The sequence below is a fragment of the Camelina sativa genome, chromosome 16, assembly GCF_000633955.1.
Source record: "Camelina sativa cultivar DH55 chromosome 16, Cs, whole genome shotgun sequence".
Taxonomy (NCBI): domain Eukaryota; kingdom Viridiplantae; phylum Streptophyta; class Magnoliopsida; order Brassicales; family Brassicaceae; genus Camelina; species Camelina sativa.
Genome location: NC_025700.1, coordinates 20,155,282 through 20,171,154, shown reverse-complemented (window position 1 = coordinate 20,171,154; position 15,873 = coordinate 20,155,282).

The window sequence follows — 15,873 nt, the reverse complement described above, 5'->3', positions numbered from 1 at the left end:
TTTAGGGTTTTTCACAGGGTTTTTATGATTTGTTAGATCTGTGATTTATAGGGTTCTTAATCTTTTATGATCTTCATCTTTAGTTGTTTTTCACAATAGTTCTTGATTGATCACCTAGAATTATTATCTTAGGGAAATTAATTGATATGAGAATATAATTGTTTTCCTGATTAAAACCATTGATGAGCAAAATCACTTTTTACAAAGAGATTTGAATTAGTGATTTTGTGAACTTATCTAAACCTGTTTTTGAAGCTGATTTTTAACTTAGAATTTTACAAAGAGATTTGAATTTTCTGGTTTTAAATTTAGATAATAATTGCAGTGAGAACTGAATTATTTTACCAAAAAGTTTAGAGTTCTAGATCTGATTTTTATTGCATTAACCCTAATTAATCTATTGATTTAATACTTCATAATTACCTGAGAAATTCCCTAGGCTTAATCTTTTGATTTCCTGATTTCACAACACCTTGATTTAATATTTTGCATTGTCTTCTTTTGTTTTTAATACAATTTAATCTGTTTAGCATAATATTAAAAACTCTATAATTTATTGTGTTTGATCTTGAGTCTCTGTGGATTCGACCCTTAAGTACTACAATGATCTCTTGTTTGAGATAGTAGCTCTAGGGTTAATTTGAGCATATCAAATTTTGGCGCTGTTGCCGGGGATTCTTTGAGCTACCATTAGATTTGAGTTTTGTATTTCGTCTAAATTTTTCGTTTTATTTTCTACTTACACGCTTTTGTTTCTTTTCTCTTGTGTGTTTCAGGTACATGCCTAAGCCTAACACCAGGAAGAATCCTATTGGTCCAGTTGTTAAGCTTACAAACCAAGAGTTAGGACAACTAGAGCGTGATAACACAAAAGCAGCCAAATCAGCCAAGATGGTCAACTCAATCATATTGAGACCAGATGCGGATGGTGCTTTGAGGGATCATGAGGGCCACTTTTGCAATGAGCAGAGCCAAAAGCTTGATGCAGAAGGGAATATTATTGCTGAAGTTGCTGTCGGAAACGACCAAATTCTGGTAGTTGACGAACAGGCCGACTGTGTCGATCGACACCAACAGGGTATCGGTCGACACCCCCTTCCTGCAGACAGACGTGGAGCTGCAAACCATGTCAACAATCTGGTTCGAAGACAAGAGAACAACCGAGACTTGATCAGGACCATTGCTGACTACAACCGGGCTGATCTTGTGTATGAGAACCGGTCTGCTATTATTCCTCCTCCATTCCGAAGGAATGATTTTGAGTTGAAACCTGCTTACTTTCAACTAGTTGGGCAGAGATCTTTCTCTAACCTGCCCAATGAGAAGCCTTTGGGCCACATAGAGCATTTTGAGGATCTTGTAACCAGTATCAAGACTAATGGAGTGACTGAGGATTACATCCTCTGCAAGCTTTTCCCTTACTCACTTGCAGGAGAGGCATCTCAGTGGTTGAAGCAGTTACCAGCTGGATCATTGACAAATTGCCATGACGTCAAGGTAGCCTTGCTCAACTACTTTTATGATGATGCAATGTCATATGAGTTGAGAGTAAAGCTGTCATCTTTCAAGCAAAGACCAGATGAAGCTTTTCAAGGCCGCTTGGGTGAGATTCAAAGTTTATCAGAGGGACTGCCCACACCATGGTTTCTCAAGGGTTCAATTGCTGAGCATTTTCTTCAGAGGGTGTGACTGGGAGTATCCGTTGGCTTTAGATGCTGCAAGTCATGGGAATTTCAAGACAAGATTTCCAGAAGATGCTGAAGCTTTGATTGAAAACTTGGCCTCCAGCAATAGTGTTAAGAGAGCTGCTGCTGAACGGAAGAGATTACATGGAGGGTTTGATTCAAACCAGTTAGCTTCTGTTAATGCTAAGCTGGATTCAGTGCACAATCTCCTTGTGGATAAGAAATCTGTTCACTTTGCTGCTGAAGCTGAGACATATGAGCCAGAACCTGATCACGAAAATCGTGAGGAAGAGGATGTTAACTATGTCTATAGGAATCAGGGACAACGGTTTGGAAATCAGCAAGGTAACAGACTTTACAGTGGAAACAGCCAACGCAGTAACTTTCAAGGCAATTCTTCTGGTTTCACTCCCAAACCTGACTATCAAAAGCAGCAACAAAGCAGTGGATACACAAGGACCTATGGCAATAATTCATATCAGTCTCCACCTCCAAAAACAGCTGAGAGTAGTAGGGTGGAAGCTATGCTTGAGCAGCTTTTGCAAGGTCAAGAACAGATGACAGTGACCTTCAATGGGAAGCTTGACAATGTCTACACTGAGCTTAATGGGAAGTTTGAAGTTTTGAATATTCATGTCAAGAAGCTAGAAAGTCAGGTTGCACAAACAGTTGGATCCGTCAAAAAGCAAGAGGGATTTCTCCCTTGAAGAACTGAATCAAATCCCAAGCATTTATGCAATGCAGTGACCTTGAGAAGTGGCAAACAACTCCATTCTACACCCCAGAAGGATCAATCTCATGATCTACTTGAGTTGATTGATGTTGAAGAGGATGAGGATGTTTCTGCGGAACTAGTGCCGACCGACACTGAAGAGCATCTGTCGACACTCTGTCCACTCGAAACCACGGATTCTACACTAGAAGTCAGCATCGATCGATGCCACCTTGGTACCGATCGATGCCAACCACGGACCGAAACCCAGAAAGACACATCTTCCACACAAGTTGCTGAGCGAGTTTACAAACCCAAGGTTCCTTTTCCCAAGAATCCAAGGAAGTCCAAACAAGAGTTAGATGATGCTAAAGGCAAGGCAATGATGGACAAGCTTATTGTTGAACTACCTTTGATTGATGCTGTGAAGACTTCCCCAATGCTTAGGAGATATGTCAAGAGGATGGTGACTAAGAATTTGAATGCTGAACAATGAGTGATGATGATATCAGCTCAAGGCAGTGCTATTATCCAGAACAAGATCCCAGAGAAGCTTCCTGATCCAGGTAGTTTTGTTCTTGATTGCACTATATTCACTGACAGATTCGTTAGATCTTTGTGTGATCTTGGTTCTAGTGTCAACTTAATGCCAAGATCAGTGGCTCTTCGCCTAGGTATGACAAACTTCAAGCCTACCAAGCTCACTCTTATCCTTGTTGATCGCTCAATTCGCATTCCTGATGGTGTACTTGAAGATGTTCCAATTAAGATTGGTGAATGCTTGATACGTACTGATTTTGTGGTACTCAAGTATGAAGAAGAACCTAAGGACCCTCTTATCCTGGGAAGATCATTCTTAGCCACTGCTGGAGCTATAATTGATGTCAAGAGGGGACAAATTGGGCTTAATATTGGTGATCTACAAATGCGCTTTGACATGGACAAGCTGGTCAAGAGGCCAACCATTGCTGGTCAGACATTCTATGTAGACACTTTGTCTAATCTTGCTGAAGAGGTATTCAAGGAGCTGCATCCTGAAGACCCACTTGAAAGAGCATTGGTTACTTCTGTAGAAGAGGTTGAGCATCTAGATGACATTGCTGCTGGGTATGTCAAGCTACTTGATGCTAATGAACAAGTGAAGAAGCTGGTTGCTAAAGAGGAATTGGTTAGTACTTCTTCACAAGCTGAAAAATTTTCTGATTGGAGTTTAGAGAAAGCTCCAAAGCTTGATCTCAAGCCACTTCCTGCTGGTTTAAGGTATGCATTCTTGGGTGAAAATTCTTCTTATCCTGTTATAGTTAATGCTTCCTTAAACAATGCAGAGCTCACTTTACTGCTAAGCAAGCTGCGCAAGTTTCGCAAGGCTCTTGGCCAGACTTGTGCATGCATAGGATTCATCTTGAGGAAGGAGCTAAGACATCCATTGAGCATTAGAGGAGGCTGAATCCCAATTTGCAAGATGTTGTCAAGAAGAAGATCATGAAATTGCTGAATGCTGGGATCATCTATCCAATATCTGACAGCAATTGGGTTAGTCGAGTACATGTTGTTCCTAAGAAGGGTGGAGTCACAGTTGTGAAGAATGACAAGAATGAGCTGATCCCTACAAGGACAATCACCGGACACCGGATGTGCATAGATTATAGGAAGCTGAATGCTGCAACCCGAAAAGATCACTTCCTGCTGCCCTTCATTGACCAAATGCTTGAGAGGTTAGCCAATCATCCATACTACTGCTTTTTGGATGGCTATTTCGGGTTCTTCCTAATTCCGATTCATCCTGATGACCAAGAGAAGACCACTTTCACTTGCCCCTATGGCACCTTTGCTTACCGAAGAATGCCATTTGGTCTCTGTAATGCTCCTGCGACATTTCAGAGATGCATGATGTCTATCTACACTGATATGATTGAAGACTACATGGAGGTATTCATGGATGATTTTTCAGTTTATGAGTCTTCATTCAAGAACTGTTTAGAAAATCTATGCAAGGTGTTGGCAAGGTGTGAGGAGAAGCATTTAGTGCTCAATTGGGAGAAGTGCCGTTTTATGGTTAGAGATGGTATAGTGCTTTGTCACAGGGTTTCAGAAGCTGGTATTGAAGTTGACCACGCTAAGATAGAGGTGATGACAGGTCTTCAAATGCCAGAGAATGTGAAGGCAGTAAGGAGTTTTCTTGGGCATGCAGGTTTCTATAGGAGATATATCAAGGATTTCAGCAAGATTGCTAGACCACTTTCTGCTTTGATGTGCAAAGATGTCAAGTTTGAATTCACTGATGAGTGTAGGATAGCCTTTGAAAGGATTAAGCAAGAACTTGTAAGTGCTCCTATTGTTCAGCCACCAGATTGGGATCTCTCTTTTGAAGTTATGTGTGATGCTAGTAACTATGCAGTGGGAGCAGTGTTGGGACAGAGAAGAGACAAGAAGGTTCATGCAATTTACTATGCAAGCAGAACACTTGATGATGCACAAAGAAATTATGCAACAATAGAAAAGGAGTTGTTGGCGGTTGTGTTTGCTTTTGAAAAATTCCGTTCTTATCTAGTTGGATCCAAAGTCATTGTTCATACTGATCATGCTGCTTTGAAGTATTTGATGCAGAAGAAGGACATTGAAGTGAAGGATAAGAAGGGGGTTGAGAATGGTGTTGTTGATCACTTGTCTAGGATTAGAATTGATGATGATGTGCCAATCCAAAACTGTTTGTCTGAGGAACATGTCTATTTTGTGGATACAGGGTCTTCAACTTATGAAAACAAGTGTCTGTCCTCGGATGCAGGTGGTGACGATCGATACCACCATAGCATCGGTCGACACCCATGCTTTCCAGAGACAGACTGGTCGTATGATGGAGATTTAGCTGTTGTGGCTAGCTCCAATCCACTCTGGTATGCTGATATTGCCAATTATCTTGCTACTGAGGTAGAACCAGAGCAATTCACTGGCTATAACAAGAAGAGGTTCTTGAGAGAGCTTAGGAGATATTATTGGGATGAACCTTATTTATATAAGCATTGCAGTGATGGAGTTTACAGAAGATGTTTGGCAGAGACTGAGGTACCTGATGTTTTGTTTCATTGTCATTGGTCTGACTATGCAGGACATTTTGCTACATTCAAAACAGTGTCCAAGGTCCTCCAAGCAGGCGTCTGGGGGCCAATGATGTTCAAAGACGCTCATGAATATGTCTCAAGATGCGATGCTTCTCAGCGGAAAGGTCAGATTAGCAAGAGGAATGAGATGCCACAAAAGTTCATTCTTGAAATTGAAGTGTTTGATTGTTGGGGTATTGACTTTATGGGACTGTTTCCATCTTCCTACAAGAACAATTACATCCTAGTTGCTGTTGATTATGTCTCCAAGTGGGTTGAAGCAATTGCATGTCCAAAGAATGATTCATCAGTGATGGAGGTAAGCACTTTATCAATAAAGTGTTTAATAAGCTGCTGAAAAAGTATGGAGTTCAACATAGAGTGGCTACTCCATATCACTCTCAGACTAGTGGGCAAGTAGAGGTTTCCAACAGCCAGATTAAGGAGATTCTTGAGAAAACAGTTGGTGTTACAAAGAAGGATTGGGCTGCAAAACTTGATGATGCACTATGGGCATATAGTACTGCATATAAAACACCACTTGGCACCACACCTTTTCATCTGCTTTATGGGAAAGCATGTCATCTTCCAGTGGAGTTAGAGCACAAGGCAGGCTGGACAGTTAAGTAAATGAATTTTGATGCCAAGACAGCTTCAGAGAGAAGGTTAGTGCAGTTGAATGAGTTGGATGAGCTGAGATTTCATGCATTTGAGAATTCAAAGCTGTACAAGGAGAGAACCTAGGCATATCATGATAAGAAGATCATCTCAAGGCACTTTGAGCCTAATGACCAGGTACTCCTTTACAATTCTCGCTTGAAGCTATTTCCGAGTAAACTCCGTTCCCGTTGGTCTGGTCCTTTTATTATCCAAGAAGTTAGACCATATGGAGCCATTGTGTTGCTGAATTCCAAAGGAGAGAATTTCACTGTTAATGGCCAAAGGGTGAAACATTATTGGGCGAAAGCAGAGATACCGGACGGACACATTGTGTGTCTGGACGAAGCACCCTCTGCCTAATCCATTGCCAAGTCCAGCTAATGACTTAAAACAAGCGCTGAGTGGGACGCAACCCACTGGTAGGAATATTTTTTTTTTATTTTCAATTTTTAGGATTACTAACATATTAATTTGTGGTTTTGAGTTTTATTGTTACAGAAAAAAAAATCAAAGGAAAAAGTTTCGGATACCATTGATCAAGCCTCAGCATCGATCGATACCACCTGGGTATCGGTCGGCACCGTTACTGGATCGCATGTGATCGAAGAAACGTTTAATGGGTTTAAGCAATTTGGGTTTGCGAAAATGGGCCTGAATTTGCCACTCGGTCGGGTCCGACAGAAGTAGCATCGATCGATACCGTTAAAACCGAGAAAGACCCGATATAAACCTTCGAGCTTTCTTCTTCCTCCCATTCGCAACAGAACCGCCGAACAGCTTCAATTCACCGTAACTCTCTCGTTTCTGATCCGTTTTGAGTGATTCGAAGCCCTAATCCACTCGATTTTTTCTCCTCTACCCGGATCCAGTGTCAATTTTGCGGTTTAAAGTGATGTCGCAGAGAAATAAGGCCAGAACCGCCACTGACCAACGTTCCTCCTCTCGCCGATCAGCTCGCCGGTCACCTCTGCCAACTCCGGCGAGTCGTCCCTCCACTCTCCCAGACCTTTCCCTTCCTTCTCCCATCCAATCTCGTTTCCCATGGCCCAAAGCTGAAAATGAGCCAGTCCCAACTCAACAGGTATGGGAAAACCCTCTTGCAGAACTTAAGAAGGCTGAATTTATCAACAGACCATTAGATATTTGGGGAGAGAAAGAGACAATGTTGTATAATTCCTGGTCAGGAGTAGAAATTAAACCTACCAAGTTTGTTGATCATGCTCTTCTGCGTAGACTTGGAATTTATGATGAGGTCATGAGATTGATAGATAGGATACATCTGAGGACTATTTGCACTAAGCAGTACGATTGCTATCCGGATCTAGTCAGACAGTTTATGGCTAGTGTTAGAGTTGTTTATGCCAATGAGCAGGCACCAGAGGCACGAGATGGTTGGTTGCGTTTCTTTATTGAGGGAAAACAGTACACGATTAGGTTGCAGGAGATATGTGATGTGTTTGACTGGCCACGTTTTTATGAAGGTACTGTTTTGCCTCATACCTATTCGGATGTTGGTGCTTTGTGGTCTTATATAGGAAATGGAGTTTATGACTCTAAGAAGAGTGTTCAAACAGATGTTCGCCATCCCGCACTTCGATACGTTCTTCGGGCTATTGGGACCACTTTTCATTGTAAGATGGAGCCTAACAAGATGAGAGCTGTTGAGCTTTATCTATTGGGTATTGGGATTGGACGATTGATTCCGGATTTGACTGTGCGGCATGATCCTTCAGCGCCCAACTATAGGGCTGTTTTTGCACATCACTTGGTTGATCTTCAGAGCAAGCCGTTTTTGGGTCGCGGTCGCAAGATTGAGTATGTTGGGAGCCTTATCACAGCTATTCTTCAGTGGAAGAATGTTCCGACTGACGGGTACAATATGTTGCCATAGCGGGTTCTCATGGATGAGCAGTATATGAGGAGTACAACCTGGATGAAGCCAGGTTTGTTGTGGAGATTCAGGGATGAGATTGGAGAGCATCTGATACACCTTCCCCGACCAGACCTCACTACTATTGGAGATGATCCAGAGCAGTTGCGTTTTCTACCGTCCGCTGCTGACCTTGTCATTGCTCCTCCTTCCCGTCGCCATCGGACTTCACGGGCTACTGCCGCTGCTGCACCTGCTGAGGACTTAGATGGTCCTAACCCTGCTGGGGGTTTTGAGATTGGTTCTTCTTCTGGTACTTCAACATCTGATTTTCCCCCTTTTCCTGAGCCTCCACAGCCTTTTGCTACTATGAGTCCTACCGCCTACCAGGAGTACCAGACATCCACCATGCGTGCCATCTGGAACGCAATTTCTCGATTGTCTCGTTGTCGTTGCCTTGGTCGTACTAGGCGCATGTCACCTGGTGATTCCGTCTCTGATAACGATGATGTTTCTGCTAGCCCCTGATCATGGTTTTCTTTATTTTTTTCCATTTTTAGGATTGAGTCATTTTTATTCTTGCATTGAGTCAGTTTGTGTTTGAAATTTGTGTGAACTTATGAATTATCTATCTATCATGTTGCTTTTAACTTGTGTTTATGTTTGAGTGCTTCTTAACATAACTAACATCAAAAGGATTGATCCAACAACACAAGAACACAACTAACTGCAACTAAGGAGTTTCGGCCAAATTCACTGTTCGCCGAGGGTGTCGATCGACACCACTCTGGCATCGGTCGGCACCATAGGTAACCCGAGGAATTTCATCTTTTCTATTCAAATTTTTCAACACAATTTTTGTTTCTTTACCCTTCCCTTGCTTGAAAACACTGGGGACAGTGTCGTTTAAGTCTGGGGGAGGTTAGTACTAACTACTAACTTAGTTTTGGGTTTTTAGTGTGTCAAAACCGATTTTTGTTTTTATTGAGTCAAATTTTTCAAAATTTTGGAATTATGATCTCTAACTAATGACTACTGTTCTTTGGCTAACACTCTAATGACTCTTGACTAAGCTTGACCTCAGAACTGAAGTGTGGAAAAGACTATGAGCTGTATCAACAATACTGAAAGCCCTTATTCAAAGGATATCTAGTTAAACTAACATTGTCTCAACTTTTATCAGGATTTTAACCGGACTTAATCTCTTATTTTGGGGTTGGAAATCAGTGGACTAAACTTCTTTTTCAGGCCATACAAGACAGTGCAATTTTTCAAAGTATGTTTCCCCTCTCTCTTCCTTTCAGTGTTTTGTGAAAAAAAAAAAAGAAAGATCAGAAAAAAAGAGGAAGAATAAAAGATGAGATGATTTTGATCAGTTTAGAGAGGTAGGTAAATTACATGTGACCTCATTATTCTATTCTTGAGTCAAATGATCACACAAAGCTTGGAAGCGAGGGATAGGTAAATTACCAATGACCCCGGTATTCGCTTACATCTTTGATTTGAAAGAAAAAAAAACAACTCATTAAAAGTGAGAAAAGGGAGAGGAAAGGAGATGTATGAAGAATGTCTTGGTCTAAAGAGAGTTCATATGCCACTGATCGATACACCAAGGTAAGAACTCACCTGTATTTGCTTTAATTTATGTAATGAGATGACAATGGTGAGACTAGAGATTCTAGAGGATTGTGGGATTTGAGTAAGGAATGTTGATGCTTTTCAAATGACAAAGTATATGAAGTAAGTTTTTGAGAGTCAAGGCGATGAAGAGTGCGAAGATTAGTTGTCTGCAGTTGAGGGAGTTCCTATGTTTTCAAACCTCTTTCACAGGTCTAAGTTTATGTTTTGCTTGAGGGCAAGCAAATGCTAAGTCTGGGGGAATTGATATATCATGGTTTTTACGGTTTTTAACCATGATATAAGTGTGCTTTTGAGTCTTTTCATTTGTTTCTAGGATTGTTTTTGAGTCTTTACAGGTTATTTAGGAATTTGGCACGGAATGAGCATCGGTCGACATCTATGTTTATCCGACGAGAGAAAGAAAAAATCGAAAGTTTTACAATTTTACCCAAAGTTTTCCTAAATTGCAACACAAGTCCCTGATGTGTTTTAGGACATAGAAATAGTGTTTTTGGGTTTTAGAAAATCCTTAAGTTTTATTTTAGGAAGTTATTTTTCTAGCAAGTTTTTGAGAGAGAGATATTGAGAGCTTTTGGGAGAGAAAGAGATCATAACTGCTTTGTAGAGAAGATTTCTAAACTCCTTCTTTTTACTTTTAATATCTATTGCATGTTATTCAGAATGATTTGTTCTTCATTAAACATGTCTGAGTAATTTGTTTGTTAGATTTAGGGTTTTTCACAGGGTTTTTATGATTTGTTAGATCTGTGATTTTTAGGATTCTTAATCTTTTATGATCTTCATCTTTGGTTGTTCTTCACAATAGTTCTTGATTGATCACCTAGAATTATTATCTTAGGGAAATTAATTAATATGAGAATATAATTGTTTTCCTGATTAAAACCATTGATGAGCAAAATCACTTTTTACAAAGAGATTTGAATTAGTGATTTTGTGAACTTATCTAAACCTGTTTTTAAAGCTGATTTTTAACTTAGAATTTTACAAAGAGATTTGAATATTCTGGTTTTAAATTTAGATAATAATTGCAGTGAGAACTGAATTATTTTACCAAAAAGTTTAGAGTTCTAGATCTGATTTTTATTGCATTAACCCTAATTAATCTATTGATTTAGTACTTCATAATTACCTGAGAAATTTCCTAGGCTTAATTTTTTGATTTCCTGATTTCACAACACCTTGATTTAATATTTTGCATTGTCTTCTTTTGTTTTTAATACAATTTAATATGTTTAACGTAATATGAAAAACTCTATAATTTATTGTGTTTGATCTTGAGTCTCTGTGGATTCGACCCCTAAGTATTACATTGATCTCTTGTTTGAGAGAGTAGATCTAGGGTTAATTTGAGCATATCACAAGGATTTAAAAATGGCAGGATGCGGGTGGATCTTCAGCAACGAGTCCATACGACAACACTGCAAAGGATCTATTACCCTCTCTCACATCTGATCCCCACTAATAGCGGAGGCAATTGCCATGTTCCACGCTCTTCATGATGCCCACTCACTGAGTTTACCAAATCTTTCAGTCGTTTCAGATTGCAAACAATTAATCGAAGCCATCAACTCGGAGATCTTACCAATGGAACTCCATGGGATAATCTTTGATATCCTAAACCTATCTACCTCTTTCAATCACATAAATTTATCTTTTGTTCCTCGTGACTGTAATCGGGAAGCTGATGCGATCGCTTAGCTTGCCCTCAAAAACATTGTACCCATACCGGTCTAACCGGAAATTATAATCAATGGTTTGCACACAAAAAAAAAAAGTGAGTGCTTTATTTATGACATAACAAAATTACAAAATTTATGTGGCGGTTTGGTTGGATATAAACATGTAACGAACACAAAAGTCTTGTCCAAAGAGACTGAGACGTCAATGTGTCTTCCACTGCTTGAACATGAGCGTGATTGAGCGAGCATTTGAAAACGACCTGATTTTTCTCCTATAAACTGCGTCCGAGTTATTCACTCTGAAGGTTCCAAGTTGTGTTACATTTGAGCCATAGATTGGGATGATAGATATTAATGGAAGAGACAACAATATAAATGGTAATGTACTTCCCACCTTCGGTTTGTGGCAGACATACTAATCATGTTTACATTTTGACTTCTCCTCTAACTGTATTACTCATTTCAAAAATTTCGATCACGTAAGTTTTGAATGAATCAGAAGAACGACATTGCAATTTCTTTCTATGGAATAAATTAATTTTATGATTCTAGATTAAGACACACATTCATCAAATATATAACATAATTTTCTAGAAACCTACTAAAATAAGAGAGAAACTCGTGCGTGGTAAGGTGGTTACTGTTTTAGAAATGAAAACTAAAGACATCCCGTAGAGTGGCTTTTCTAGTTAGGTGTTGTTTCGTTTGTGCATCAAAATGCATATGCCAAATAATGTTGTTCGTTTAAGCACAAATAAACACATTAGTGAAGTGTATGAGCTGATTTATGAAACTCATCCAAAACTATTTAAAATTAAAAAATCTGAAATATTACTCTCAGGATTTTTCAGTCGTTTTGGCAAAATTTAGATAATCATGCTAATCTACAACAAACACTAGGAGAGAAATTAGTATTGAACTTGATCAACTCACCCACTTTCTAAATTTGTTTTTTTTTTTGATTTTTACTAATTCTCTCTCAGCAAGCCGAAATAGAATTTGATTAGAAAATTTGTTTTAAAAGATACAGAATCCCTAGCTCCTTTTACAAACCCATTTACCTTTTTGATCATTTAAATAAATTTTCATTGTTACTGGATCTATTTATAGGCTAATTAAGATCGTATCATAAAAATTTATGATGAAAACAGTGAATAAAGCATGCAAATTTAAGGAATCATCATTAGTACTTTAACTGCTAGCAAAATCTTTTTCTTTCCTTTTTTTGATTGCAAATGCTGAAAAGATATAAGTTCTCTTATTGTTTTTTGACCAAGTCACAGACGTAAACGAAGAAAACAAGCAAAGGAAGATTGCGAAAAAGACATGTAAAGTGGTGAATTGTAATTTTGTTAATTATTTTTGTTTGTTTGTTAATTACAAACTGTAAATCTTTACTAACAAATATTCTGCGCGAATGATTTCTCCACTGTATATGTATTATAATCATCCGATTACATTAAAACAAAAATTAAAACATAGAAAATATATATAGACACGATTTTAAAAGTTATGAGTACTTAATTCATGTGAGTTAGCTTATGGAACACAGAAGCGTGACTTGATAAAAGGAAGAGATAACAAAATGATCATGTTTAAGGTGGAAAAATGGTGTTATAGAAGACTATAAGAAATTAAATTATGGCAATTATATCAGTAGTTTAATCATGTCGGACTATCTCTAACTAAGAAATCCCACCAAATTTCATGTCAAATATAGTGGATGGGTTGAAATTTTCCCATAATTAAGTTATGCATGCATGCCAAGCAAAAGCAATCGAGATGAATAAAAACAAAGAAAATATAAAAAGTCAGTATATGTTTGGACATAGAGAAGACCTCGCATGCAAAAAGCCAACCCACAAATTAGTTTCAGAAACACCTAATTGCCTGTTAGGAAAAAAAAAAATTCAAAGAAAACTTTTCGTTGAAAATTATATTTTCCAAGATAACTGAGTATAAGTTTTTCTTGATTTTATAATAAATCAAGTTTTGAAGAAAATATTTGTAAACAAAAATTGTGTAGAAATGGTATGGCCTCATGTGTTGCAAATTGGCTAAATTTTCGTGAAATATTATGAATTTACAACAGGTCGTAAAATGCAACAGCCCACAGTTCGTCGAACTGAAATCAAGAAAAAAAGAGAGCTGTTTATACTAATAAACGTATTGAAATTACGTTAGTGGGATAAGTGGCATTAGTCTTATAATAATATGTTGAAGGGTCATACTTGTCTCGTCGTTATAGTGTTGTCGTACGTCAAGGTGTCTCCTTAGTGACATCCCACTTATCATCACAATTCACAACGAATCTAAGGACACTCTATATCAAACATCAATCAAAGCATCGGATGAATACTTTACATATAGTCGTCTTTCTATCATAAAAGTAGAAACACCATTGAATTGCATGTGAACGGTGAACCACTAAAGTTATGGAGTTGTATACATTTATTAAATGTGTTCCAGTTTTGCAGAACCGTGTCTACGTTCTTCAGACAATCAGTCGGAACATTATATCTTTGCTGATTATGACTGATCACACAGCGTATTCGCTAATTAGTGAGACAATAAGAATCAAGTTTATAAGACTCCAAATTTATGCATTGATCTTCTCAAAATCTCTAAAAGTAATTTCGTTCTTTTTATTAAAAGTTTAGGTTAAAAGCTAAAACTATTTGTGTGCTAAAACTAAAATTCAAAAGAGGAGTGAGAAAAAGAGAATAGAGAGAGATCGGAGACAAGAAGATTCGCTCGTGGGCGAGCAAGAATGATAAAGAAATGAAATAAAGTGAGGAAAAAGGAGACAAGGCAATTAAATATCCCAACTAAGATTGGTCTCCCTCTCCTCTTCTTCGTCTCTGCTCGTTACCGGTTACTGTCTTGCTGGGTCCTTACCCGATCCGTTACTGTCTTGCTGGGTCCTTACCCGACCCGTTTCTTTACCCTTTACCCGAGAGATTTAGATCAAACTTTTATAAAGAGTTAAAGGGTTTCTATTCTTCTTTTTCAACCTAAAGAGGGATTTGTTTTCTTCCCTTTTAACTAAATAAGGGTTTATCTTCTGTCACAAAGAGGAATAATGCTAATTAATTGCATCAATATTGTATTTAACTAAACACTTTTGTAAGCACTAGTTCCGGAAATTGGGCTAACTAATAGTGAACCTTCCGTCTTTACCATGAATAATACGCCTTCTTTAATAGCAAATGATGTTTAGTGATCTTTCACACTAGTAGTCTTCATTAAGAAACAAACCAAGATACTTCATCCTACCATTTACTATAATAAATTTATTATTTTCAGTGTTATGCAATTTTGAATTAAATTTGATACTACTTAGTTATGAGTTCAGTGCTTGTTTCGCATAGGTAACAATAGATCATCATTTGGGAATGATATAAAACTACCTAAAATTTAAACTAGTATAAATCATGAAGCTAGTTATAGATCTCATGATGGGCATTTATATCATATATAAACTACTCGACAATTTAAGTTTAGGTGCTGGATTTGGTTTGTATCCATACCTTGTTATTATTTATTCAAGGATTCAGAAATCCAAGCCAACAGCAGAACTTAGAAAACAAAAATTACTAGCACACATCATAAATTATGTGCCAAACGTACGGTCGGCTTTATTAATGACAGTGGTAAAAACATAACGAAAATATAGATGAGATGGGATCTTCTTCACTAATTTTGAACAGTCGGTGAAAAAGGCAATCGATGTCTTCTGATTCGCTACCATACATGCCATCTTCTAAATCAAAACCTTCACTATGAATGAATGGAAGAAAGGCTCATGCTAAGACCTCTAGCAAACTTTATAATTTTAGATTTGGAAATTTCCGTATAGTTAATGAAGGGGGTCTAGTCTTGTCTTCCCGACAAATGGCACTATAACTACGGTTGAGCATACGTGTGCCACTTTCACAGCCAATGGTTTCATCACGTACTATTATTTTCTTTAAGGTTTTGATTTTTTTTTTTTTAAGAATACCCTAAAACTACACTAAAGTCTAAACAAAAATGATTTCAAGAAACGTCACAACTATGTTATTGTTCATTAAAAAATTTACAATAGAAAGAATAATATTTTTCATTTCTGAACGTATTACATGTAGTTATCTAAAACAGTTTTGTGAAAACAAATTCTTCAAAATGTTTTTTTCGTCGTGATATTACTACATTTTATATACGAGGAACGGGGGAGAAAAATACATATTTGGTTTGATTTCACGTGGATATGCACATGTTTCTGAGCACACTTTACTAAACAGTCTCACTGTTTTGTTATACATTGTCGATCACTCCAAAAGTAACAAAACAAAAAAGAAAGAGAAAAATGAAAGAATACAAGCAACCATCAAAATTTTCGATGATTCTATTCTATAAGGATACAAATGCATTTGACTATCGGAACGAATACTAAAGTAATACATTTACACTTACACACACACATATATATATATATATATGAATAAATAGAACTAGAATAATTGAGGACAAATACAGATAATAATAT